Below are 11,865 nucleotides of genomic sequence, written 5' to 3'. Positions count from 1 at the left end.
AATCATTTTCTTCAAAACCACTCCATAAATAACACTTGGGGTCACTTTCATCATAATATTCAGAAACTTCATCTTCATATTTTTCATCATTTATATCACTAGTATAATCTGACTCAACTTAAACTTCCTCTTCATAAGTAGGGTCATCTTCTTCAAAATATTCTTCTTCATCATTTTTAACCTCCACATTTTTAACATTCATCTCTATAGCTTGTAGAGGTATATGAAGAAGACTTGATTGAATTTCATAATCTTGTAGTATAAAATCGTCTTTTAGTTTAAGATAAATATCAATCTCAAAGCACGTCTCATAGAGCTTTTACAAATGTAGCAAATGTTGATCATTGTTAAAAGCCATTAATTTCTGAATTGGTGTACGATACTAAAACTCAATTTTTTTATCCCTATATCCGAGAGAAACCGCAAAGTCCACTAAATCCCAGAAGCAAAATCGATCAAGGTATCTAATGGGAATGATATGTTCTTTACCATAGTGTACAACTCAAAGAAATCTGCAAAAATTAATAAAAATATAATATTAAGAAAACAAAAGTTACACGTGTTAATGCAAATAAATTTTAAGAATATATTACCGATCTGAAATTTGAGAGAGTTTCTCCAGAATAACGATTGTATACTTACAATAACGGCCTTTAGAACTTTCATCTAAAAAAATCTTCATTTTTCCTAATATCTCTTATTTCTCTAAATAAAATTTTCAAACATTTTAATAAAAATGTGCATAATCATACATTTAAAAATTATTAATTATCAAAGTTAGTTTTATGTGGAGTAAATATTCATTATCATACATAAGTAAAAGTTTGAATTTAAATTTCTAAACAATAGAGAAATATTTTATTGGATATTTGAATTTTTTTTCTTGTGTTATTCTATTCAAATGCCCAAACTCTCTCCTAGCTATTTGGATTGTGATTACAGGAAACATGATACAAAAAATTATCTTGATGAACAATCCAGACAATAAAATAAGACATAATAGACATGATTATTCTATGCTCATAAATAATATGCAATGATATGCATGCCTAAAATGATAAGCATGCTTGAAATGATTTTAATTATATGAAAAAATAACTTAATTACTGTAATATTCATTCTCCATTGATATTACATACAGGAAATGAAAACAAAACCTAAATGATGTACAAAAATCTAAAAGAATTTACTATAATATCTATTAATAATAGTGTTCTTGTTCTTGATTAAAAACTAGGTAAAACAAAAATAAAACAAAAGTCATTCTGTTTATAAGATATGCACTTATTGTAATATTCATTATTAGTATTAATGGACGTGATATGCAAAAATTGAATAAACTGATTGTAATATGAATGACTATATTATAAATGGATAATGATATTTTAAAGGAAAACACATCTACTATTATATTTTATGAAAATAATTATTTAAACTTCAGATATATTATTTAATAAAGATAAACACAACCAAACATAATTCATTGGAATTTTTCATATATACTCGAACAAAAGAATATAATTTATAGAAATGACTGTTTAAAATAGAGAACAAAATAAAGTGTCAAGTTTACTTGTGAGCTTCTAGATGATGAAAACATTGTAGATTTTAAACAAATCTAAAAAGGAGCAAATAGAAAAACCCTAATCTAAATCCTAAATCAAAGCAAACAACATTAACAAACCAATAATTTAAACCTAAATCAAACCAATCTAAACCAAAATTTAAATACCTGAATCGTTGATGATCCGATGGAGAATTTATTGGAGATGGATCAATGAAACAAATGAACGAATAAAAAAGGAATTGAAGAAGAAGATGCCTTGGAGAAGAGAGAACCTGTTGAAAAATAATAACGTGTTTGACAAGTAAAATTAAGTTAAAATTTTTTTATTATCACGTCAATTAAAATAGACAGACCTAACGCCCGTTTAGTAAAGAGTTCCAAATGGCCAAAATTTTGATAGTTCGAACCCCATAGGGCTCAAATCAAAGTTTGAGTCCCAAATGGTAATTGACAATTGTTTTGAATGTTTAGAATTTAGAGAAAATTTGATTTATTCTATAAGTTTTGGGTTATATTTGATTTTCTTTTTAATTTGATTTTATGTGTGGAAGTGAAGAACCAGGTATAAAGTGGCCCTAAATAATGGAATATCGATAAAATTATTGAAAATACACGATAAAGTCGTCGTGTTTCAAAAGATCGGTGACTCGTCTCTATTAGAGATTGTTACTATACAAGATTAATGACCTGCATTTTATCATGAAAATATTGTACCTTAATAATTATATTTTCTTAATAATTTTGGTACTTATCCTGATATAATTTGTTTCTTATTTTTTCGAAAATCATTTAGGATGTGATTGAATTATAGACAACATTATACTTAGAAATTTAATTTCAGTTTCATCCTAATTAAAATTTATTTATTATTCAATTTCTATATTTACACAATTATAGGAAATTGTAATTCAATTTTAATTATTATATTTCAACCAACATAATAAAATTGATTTGAATATAGATTAGTTATATTTTTAAAATACGCTAAAACTTACTCAAAGTAAAAATTAAATATATTGAAAGTAAAATCAAGTAAATTAAAATTTTTTATCTATTGAAATTAACATAGTAATTTTAATATGTCTAACCTAAATACAAATAAGAATTAACTCTAAATTACCAAATATTTGACTTATTCTTTTACTTCGAATTAAAATTCGAATTAAAATTATTTTGAGCCCAACCTGATCTATTAATGCTTTAATTACTTATTATTTTACTTGGAATTAAAATGATCTGCTCTAACTACTTATTCTTTTACTTCAAACTAAAATTATTTTGAATCCAACCTTATCAATTATTACTGTAACTATGTATATCGAGGACATAATGAAATATAATTTTATTAATTATTACTGAACATTATATAATAAATTTAAAAGAAAAACATATAAAAGTTTTTTTTAGTGAATCACTTGCACAATTTCATGATTTTCAAACAAAATTTAGGGTTTTATATGTTTTAAAATTTAGAAAAAAAAGTTGATAAAAATAAATGTTAAGAATTTTCATTTAAAATATTTTAGGTAAATTGTAACATTTTAAATACAAACATGCTTAAAAAGTGATTGTTTTGGTCTAAAATAAGCACGTCGTGCCTGATTATAAATGCGTCAATAATATACTATGTGATTGTATGTGATATGGTGTCTTATAAAATATTTTTATGATGTATATAAAATATTTAAAATTTCGGATTATAAATAAAAGTTATTTTAAACTTTGGTATAAAATCGATATTATTTTTTAATTTAATTTTTAAAAGTATTATCTTATAATTTACATAGTGTCATTTCCCATATATAATCGATTATTGGGCGAAGACGTCAATATTATTAAACATGTCTGCATCATCTCTTTCTCTTCTTGTGTCGAGGTTATTAAACATCTCTTCCTCTTATGACTATAACTTTCTTTCTTATCTAAATTATTTTTAATACGTTTATGTATATGTCTCATTATTTTTCCTTTACTTATAATGAAATTAAATTATCTTTGCAATATAAATTAGAATAAATGTAAATTATCTTAATCGAAACCAAAATTAAATTTGTTAAGATTTTAGAAAGATAAGTTTGAAATTTTTGTTTAAAATATTTGAAAATTTATTGTAAAAAATGTCTATCAAGGATAATAAGAAAATGTAAAAAATAATTTCCTAAACAACTATTTACAACTTTAATTAGTCACTAATATTTATAAAAATAATTTTTTTATTTGATTAATATAATTTTTGTACTATATTTAATGTTATTAATTAAGAATAAATTAAATAAATTATTAATATTTTTTAACTTAAATAGTCAAAATACTATTACTTGTTACTGTTTATGTCATTTTTAATTTGTTAATTAATTAAAAAATAAAATTAAAATAATTTTATTAATAATTCATTATTTATTATCCCGAATTCTACAATTTATTATTAAGTTGCAATTTATTAAATTTAAAAAATAATAATAAAATTATTCATTATTTTAAGTAGGCACGGCACACACAACTTTTATTGACCACATATTTATGTTTTTCTTAATATGGACAAAAATATTATTTGATTTGATTTTATAATGTAACTAATTTTATTTATATAATTCAAATTTCAATAATTATTATAATAAAATTAATATATATAATAACATAAATTTTATTTAATATATATATATATTGTGTGGCGTGGATATAATTCTAAATTATTAATAATTTTTATTTTTGTTATAATTCATTTATTATTATTCTTAATATGTTACTCTACTAAAATTAAGATTTGATAATTTAATAATTAATAAATTTAATATATATATATATATATTAAAAACAATATTTTATTTTTAAAAAATATACTAAATAAAAATATGATATATTTAAGTGTTGTGTTAAATTGTGATATAATATGTTTATAAATTGCATTCTTGATATAATTTGTATCATGGTCAAGACACCATAATTGTTTGTCAGTTTTGTGTATGTGTTATAAAAGATAATATGTTTTTTTATTTAATCATTATTTTTTATATTTTCAGTTTATAGATACAAATTTTTGATCTACAATTTTATAATTTATACTTTTAATAAATTTGACCTTATACAAAATTTTCAAATTCATTCACGAGCTCATTGTATTATTTATTTTAAGGACAATTATTTTTAACAATTGAGTTTTTGAAAATAATTGATTTTGGATTCTTAATAAATTAAATTAGTAATTAGTTTAAGTTATAACATTTAAGAAAGTTATTACACTTAAGATATTTAAGGTTTCATCTAATTAATTCTCTTGATATTTTTAAATAAAAAATTTATATTAACCTTTATTTTATTTAAAAAAAATCGTGTAATTTTGTTATTCTGTCAATTAAATTAGTTTTTTTAAATTATCTTTGATTAGTTATTTTAAATAATTAGTTTAGTTATCGATTAGTTGTTAGATTAGATTTTGCAATTAAATTTTGAATTTGACTGAGTTAGTTAACATTTATTTCATAATATATTGAATGATTAGAATTGTTCCTTAGAAATATGAATAATTAAAAATAAAATTGTTTTATTTTCATAAATTGTTTGTTTTAATTTTATTTTTAACAAACTCTTTTTGTAGGATAAAGGGAAACAAGTGAATCTTCAAAGGTCCATCCAAGATCCATATGCAAGATCCGAATCAGATTTGTGAATGAAGCTGAAATAATCCAAATCAAAGGCATGTCAACCCGAAGTCAAGCCAATAAAATTATCCAATTGACGGATCTGACCAGTAACCCGACCTATGGATTGATCCAAGTCCAAGGTCCGACCCATGGAATCAAATGCTAAGGGGAAAACCATGCAAAATCTCAAAGTCGACGGTTGAAGAGTCCCTCCCAACCGTGAGTGTGCAAGAAAATAGATAATTGACTTAGTTTTTTTAATTAAAATTCAATACTATAAGAATAAGAACAACTCCGAAAGACTAGGCTATTTTAATTAAATAAAAAAAATTGAAAAGATCACAAGGAGCCTTTCCTCATGACGTTAAGGTGATAAATGGGACTTGGGTTCAAGAGTTTTCCAATGATTACCTATAAATATCACCTCTTAACTCCTTCAAAATACACAAATTTTCACCTCCTAAGTGCCCCTAGGCTTCCCAACTTCTTCCACAAACGAAATCTTACGCAAACACCAACCATTGTAGGGTTGTGTCACAAGTTTTACTTATGAGATTTTTGTTAAGACCTCAAATCAAACGAGCAACCCCTTTGTAAGCTCTTTTGCCCTTTTCCTTTCCTTTTTTTTTTGTTAGAATTAGAATTTGAATTTTGTTTCCTATTTTTTTTTATTAATTCCATGCATTATTTCCTTTAAGCTTGTTGTTTTGATAGGTGTTTAGGATTTTTTGTTTTACTTGTAAATATGTAATTTAAATAAACAAAAAAAAAATAACAGAATCTTAATATAAATAAAGTTCCTTGACCTAAAACTTCCTTAAAAATAAAATCGGCCAAGGAATTGGCTTTTAAAAAAAAACTTAAAAACTAACGGAAAAAAAAGACATTCTACTTTGATTTGTAGGATTTTTATTTTATATTTTCGGATGTTAGATTTAGGATTTCACTTTATATATTTGTTTATGCACGTGTTATTAACATAACTGGAAGTTTTTATTTAGTTTGGGATCCATTTGGATCACCAAAGCCGTAGTGGCGCATACGACAGAAAAACGAGCCCTAGGGTGTACTGGAGGAGCCTCCGACCGAGAAACATAGATCCTGGAGCACACGCGGATTCTATCCGACTGAGGATCCCTTACATATGCTGAATCCGACACTTCCAGCGCCTCCAGAAGTTGCAGCGCGCATCCGACCGAGAAATCTAGCATAACTATACTTTTGGCTAAGTTTTCTGATGCTTATGACCGATGAATCCCCTTTGCTGCTGATTCCTACACTTGGAAACTGCATATAACCGAGTAAATAGACGTTATTTTCTGCACTTGGTGACCGAAGACTGCTCCTTATTGTTGCTGACCGAGGGGCGACGCTTATTGCACCCGACCGAGGCATACTGCTGTTTATTACTGCTGACCGAGGATCGACGATGGCTGCACCCGACTTAGGATCGCTGCTTTTGACTGAAGACCAATGCTGGATGCATATGACGACTAAAGATTGATGTTGCTTGTTGTTGCTGACCGAGGACCGACGTTTGCTACACCTAACCGAGGATTGCTGCTTCCTACTGCTATCCGAGGACCGACTATGGCTACACCCGACCTAGGACCATTGCTGCTGACTAAAAACCGATGTTGGCTACACCTGGCGACCGATGACTGTTGTTGCTTGCTGCTGCTGACCGAGGACCGACGTTGGCTCGATTCGACCGAGGACCGATGTTTGTTGCATCCGACCGAGCTGAGTCCAATTCTTGACCGATGACTAATTCTTCGCCCGTGGAGGCTTAGTCGCGGCCCATTTTTATTTATTTATTTTTATTTTTTTTTAGTTAAAGTTTGTGGCTTGTTTGATTCTAGGTTAGAATTGTTTTAGAAAAATAATAATAAAACTATTAACTAAAAATGAACATAGCCCTAACTTGAACTCAATTCTTTTTTAAAAATAAACAAATAAAATATATAGAGCCTCTATATAATATTTACTAATTCACTTCAATAAAGTTCTTAAAAGTCAATTAGACTTAAGATAATTAAATTTTGATCAATAATTTTCTTTGTTTTAATTCTTTAGGATTAATGATGAAAATTTGAAACCGTCCCGCGAAAATCGAACTGAATATTGCCCCGTTTGGGACGGTTTTTCCCCGAACCGAAAAGGGATGGGACAGAGATGGTATTTGTGTTCCCCGCCCCGACCTGCCCCGATCTCACCCCGATTCTACCCCGAATACTATATATATAATTAAATATATTAAATCACCAATATATTTATTTATTCATTATATTTTATAAGTGTCGTAAGCTTATTTTTTATAATAATATAAAATATCAATATATTACAATATACATTATATTAAAAAATCCGTTTATATATATATATATATAATATTTTATTAAGAGTGCCTCGCGGGGATTTCATTAAATCGAATGAAACCGAACGTGGCGGGGATGGTATTAAAAAAATCTCCGAAATAAAAACGGGGCAGGGATGGTAAATGCATTCCCCGCCCCAAATCGCCCCATTGCCATCCCTATTTTGGATGACTTAATGTGTGGATTGTTTTTTTAGTTTTTTTTTAGTTTCGTCTTTGTATATTCTTTTTTTGCCTTTTATCACATTCAAACCCTTTAAATGTTAAAAAATGGAAAATTATAAACCGTAAAACTTAACAAATTTGAAAAACGGCCAAAATAAACTAGTAGAGACCTTATGGGCGTTGTGGGACATAGCGTTTATAAAACCCTTTCCTACAAGTAACCAAATGCCGAACTTACTCTCTTAATTTCCTAATTTTTTAAAATTATGTGGCGACTCTCTAGTCTTTAGGTTAATTAATATTGAAAATTTTAAATTAGACTTATGATATACTTCCCATTAAAAAACTCTCAATCTTTTCCAAATTCGACGGGATGTTAAGTTATGAAGTTGTCTACAAAATCTCGTTTTATAGACTTAAATGTTTCAAACCTTGAAATTAATTCCCCTCACATTTTCAACATAAATATTTTTTAGAGCGTCCCAAAATTTTCAAACACTTCGATCAATTATTTTTTTTTTAAATCGATCACAAAATTCACTGATTTGTAATATTGTAGACACCCTAATTTTACACCCTATTTAAAATTAAAATTTGGACGTATTAAATAAAAATTGTATAAATCAAACAAATATAAAATGAATATTTATTTTATAATTTATCTTGTTTTGTGTTTTTTCATTTTGCAGAAAAAAAAAGAGAGATCACATGTCTAAATGGGGCCCAGGACTTCAACCATGTGTAATGCATGCTTTCCTTTTTGGCTATTGTTTGATTCTCCCGCTCTAGAGCTGAAAAGTTTTTTTAGACCAGATTGGTGGATAAAAAAGGAAGAGAAGAGAAGAAATATGGATGAGTCTCTCTCTCCTCCATCGTTAGCCATACGCCTCACATTCACTTGTGACTCCGTACTTGATAGCAGATAGGTGCCTTATTCACCTTCAAACAAAGAACATGGACTTTACCTATGAGTGATCTCTTCGCCTTTTCGAACGACGCACTCATAAACAATGATAAAGAGTGAGTAGTCATGTTTTTTCAGATATATTCGATTATTTTCACCAGTGATACGATGAATTGCTGAAGTTAGGTACTAGTTCTCTTCGTTTCCACTAGTGGAAAATGAGGTTTTGGTAACGAATGTTAGTAACGGCGCTATAGCGCCCTTACTGATAGTTTTTATCAGTAACGGCTTAATATATTCGTTACTGATATCAAGATATCAGTAACGGCCATTTAAAACCGTTACTGATAAAGATTTTCAGTAACGGTCATAAAGAATGACCGTTACATTCACTAGTGTTTTTATTCCTCTTTTTCGAAATGAGAATATCAGTAACGATTTTAAGGATAACCGTTACTGATATGCATTCATTTAAAAAAATTGACAATAGGTATCAATAACGGTTTTCGAAAACCCTTACTGATATATACATTTGTAACGGTTATACTAAAATTGTTACTAATATCTAAGGGGTATCAGTAACGGTTATCCTTAAAACCGTTACTGATATGCATTCATTTAAAAATTTTCACAAAAGTTATTAGTAACGGTTTTCGAAAACCCTTATTGATATACATTTGTAACGGTTATACTAAAATTAACCTAAAACTATTACTAATATTAAAAATTTGATCTTTGAAAATATGGCTTGGCCTGGGTAACCAAATAGGAAATGGGCGCAAGAGGAACGCTGGCATGATTTTGGCTTCAGTTTCTTTTCTCTCTCTTTCTCTCTACCGCTGCTTCTACTTCTACCTAAATCTCCCCGTTAAGGCATACATACATACAGATACAGGCTTTTTTCATTACGCATACATATTATCTCAACAATATCTCGAAGGAAGTCATTAGTCTGACTCTCTGTCATGTCGCTGTCATCAATCTCAAAAAGACCGTTTTTCAACACATACTTGAGTCGATCGACCCTCGCGTCATCATCTTCTCCAAAGAGCGTTATCGGAAGTTTCAGCAACCGCAGGCGACGTATTACGTCTTGCTTCGGAAGGTTAAGTTCGTTAATTTTTTGTTCGTCGGCAAGGGTTTTGGAAGAGGAATCGCTCATCACAGAATCAGGCTTCGAATTGGAGGTTTCGATCTTGGAATTAGAGTTTGAAGAGGAATCAGAAGAAAGTTCGTCGTGTTGGTCGGTCTGTTGCCGCTGCTGTTGCTGCTTAAGGGATTTGGCTTTCATCTCGCGCTTCTCTTCCTCTCGAATCTTCTGGATCCGTTTCTGTTCGATTTCAGAGCGCTTGAATATCTTCCTTCCACCGACGTCTTCGGCCAAGATCTTTCTCTCTTCTTCATCATCTCTTGTTTCAGGATATCCATGGTGGTCGATCGGTAGCGGTTCCTTTGGAGAGATCCATCTGAATTTGTTCATCTTTCTTAAATTGCTCTTTTCCATTCAACCAAATCATTATGACAATCATCTTTTATTAATAATTCTCCAGGTACTAACATCCAAACAAATGAAAAAGTTGCAATTAAGCTTGTAAGTTGTTATCATTTTGATGAATTTCTTCATATTCGGCTGTTTTCTCTTCTTATGAAACTTGTTGTTATTGCATATGAAGATAAACATTTATTCCCACCTCTGTTAATAGTTTGTATAAATTAGGAATTATGATAGGATGTTCTATGGAATTCATATATTTATGTTTATTCTCTTTGATCCAAATACCAGGAGAATATCAAAATTAAGCACCCTCAACTTCTTTATGAATCAAAGCTGTATAAAATACTGAAAGGAGGAAGTAAGAAGTTCATTCTTAATTAACTCTTCTCAAGTTCCTAATTAGTTTTTCACAATAGTTGACATGTACATACGTATGTATATTTGGCAACAGGAAATTGTCACTGAAGACTGTCCTGATGCTTGCAGATCAAATGGCAAGATTTCTTGCCTTTTTTTCTTCTCTTTTTGTGTGCATGTGGGCTTTAACTAATTCTTGGATATCATGTTTACGGACAGCTTAATCGTGTTGAGTTTGTCCATTCGAAATCATTCCTTCATCGAGATATTAAGCCCGACAATTTTCTCATGGGCTTAGGAGGACGTGCAAATCAGGTTTTTATTGAAAATTTTATGTCCGTTTATGTTACAATTTCTTTTGTTCAATGATCAATACTTTGAATTGCGCAGGTTTAGTTAAGAAATACTTTGACTTTGATTTGGCTAAGAAATACAGAGATTCTTCCACCCATTACAGGTGATCCCATTTTCTTGAAACATCAATATATGAAGCATATTTTTCCTTAGGGTTTGTTTGACGTTGTCGTCAATTCTTTTATTTCATCATTCAAATCATCATCTAAAATACTCATATACCCTTACGTTATAACATTTTAAATATTAATTATTAAGCTTATTGTAAACTTTTTTATATTCTGATTCTTTGTAGTGCTTCTCACATTAAGCTTATGTTAAGCTTTTTTATATTCAGATTCTTTTATACTTCTTTATTTGATGTGTAGGTCGAGCAAGACTCTGATGAAGTTTATGAGCAAGTTACTTTAATGTCGGAGCAAGATGTAAGACCTAAACATCTAGCTCCTAGATCTGTTTAATGTTGACAACGTTTAACTGAAGTGTACATTGTTTTATATTGTTTAAACAGCCTCAAAATGATTTGTGGATTTATGATTGTGATTTGTGGATGATTGTGATTTTTGGATTATGATTGTGGTCCTTAAAATTGATGATTGTGGTTTGGAATATATTAATGGTTTTGAAAATGAATAATTATTATTGTTTATACAGGTATAAATATGAAATATTAAAAAAAACAAAAAAAACGATTATGTTTTTTAGTAACAATATTAAACATAAGAAAATCGTTACTAGTAATATATCAGTAATAGTTTTATAAATAAGAAAAACCGTTACAAATAATGTTTTATCTGTAACGGTTTATCCTTGGCTAAAACAGTTACTGTTGTTAGAGGAATATTAGTAACGGTTTAACCTTGGCTAAAACCGTTACTGTTGTTAGAGGAGTATCAGTAACGGTTTTCGAAGTCGTTACTGATACTAGAAGAGTATCAGTAACGGATTTCGAAAGTCGTTACTGATACTAGAAGAGTATTAGTAACGATCGTTTCTGTAACGAAT

General features: G+C 28.8%; 1 long non-coding RNA gene across 1 annotated transcript; it reads left to right on the top strand.

Moving 5' to 3' along the window:
• Positions 1-10,719: 10,719 nt before the first annotated feature.
• On the top strand, positions 10,720-11,431 carry LOC124922201. Its single transcript, XR_007097775.1, has 3 exons — positions 10,720-10,821; positions 10,897-10,963; positions 11,229-11,431. It is a non-coding gene; the product is annotated as an uncharacterized LOC124922201 (long non-coding RNA).
• Positions 11,432-11,865: the final 434 nt, after the last annotated feature.

This window comes from Impatiens glandulifera, chromosome 1 (assembly GCF_907164915.1).
Source record: "Impatiens glandulifera chromosome 1, dImpGla2.1, whole genome shotgun sequence".
Taxonomy (NCBI): domain Eukaryota; kingdom Viridiplantae; phylum Streptophyta; class Magnoliopsida; order Ericales; family Balsaminaceae; genus Impatiens; species Impatiens glandulifera.
The sequence above is the reverse complement of the archived record's forward strand: the minus strand, read 5'-3'. Positions and strand labels throughout refer to the sequence as shown.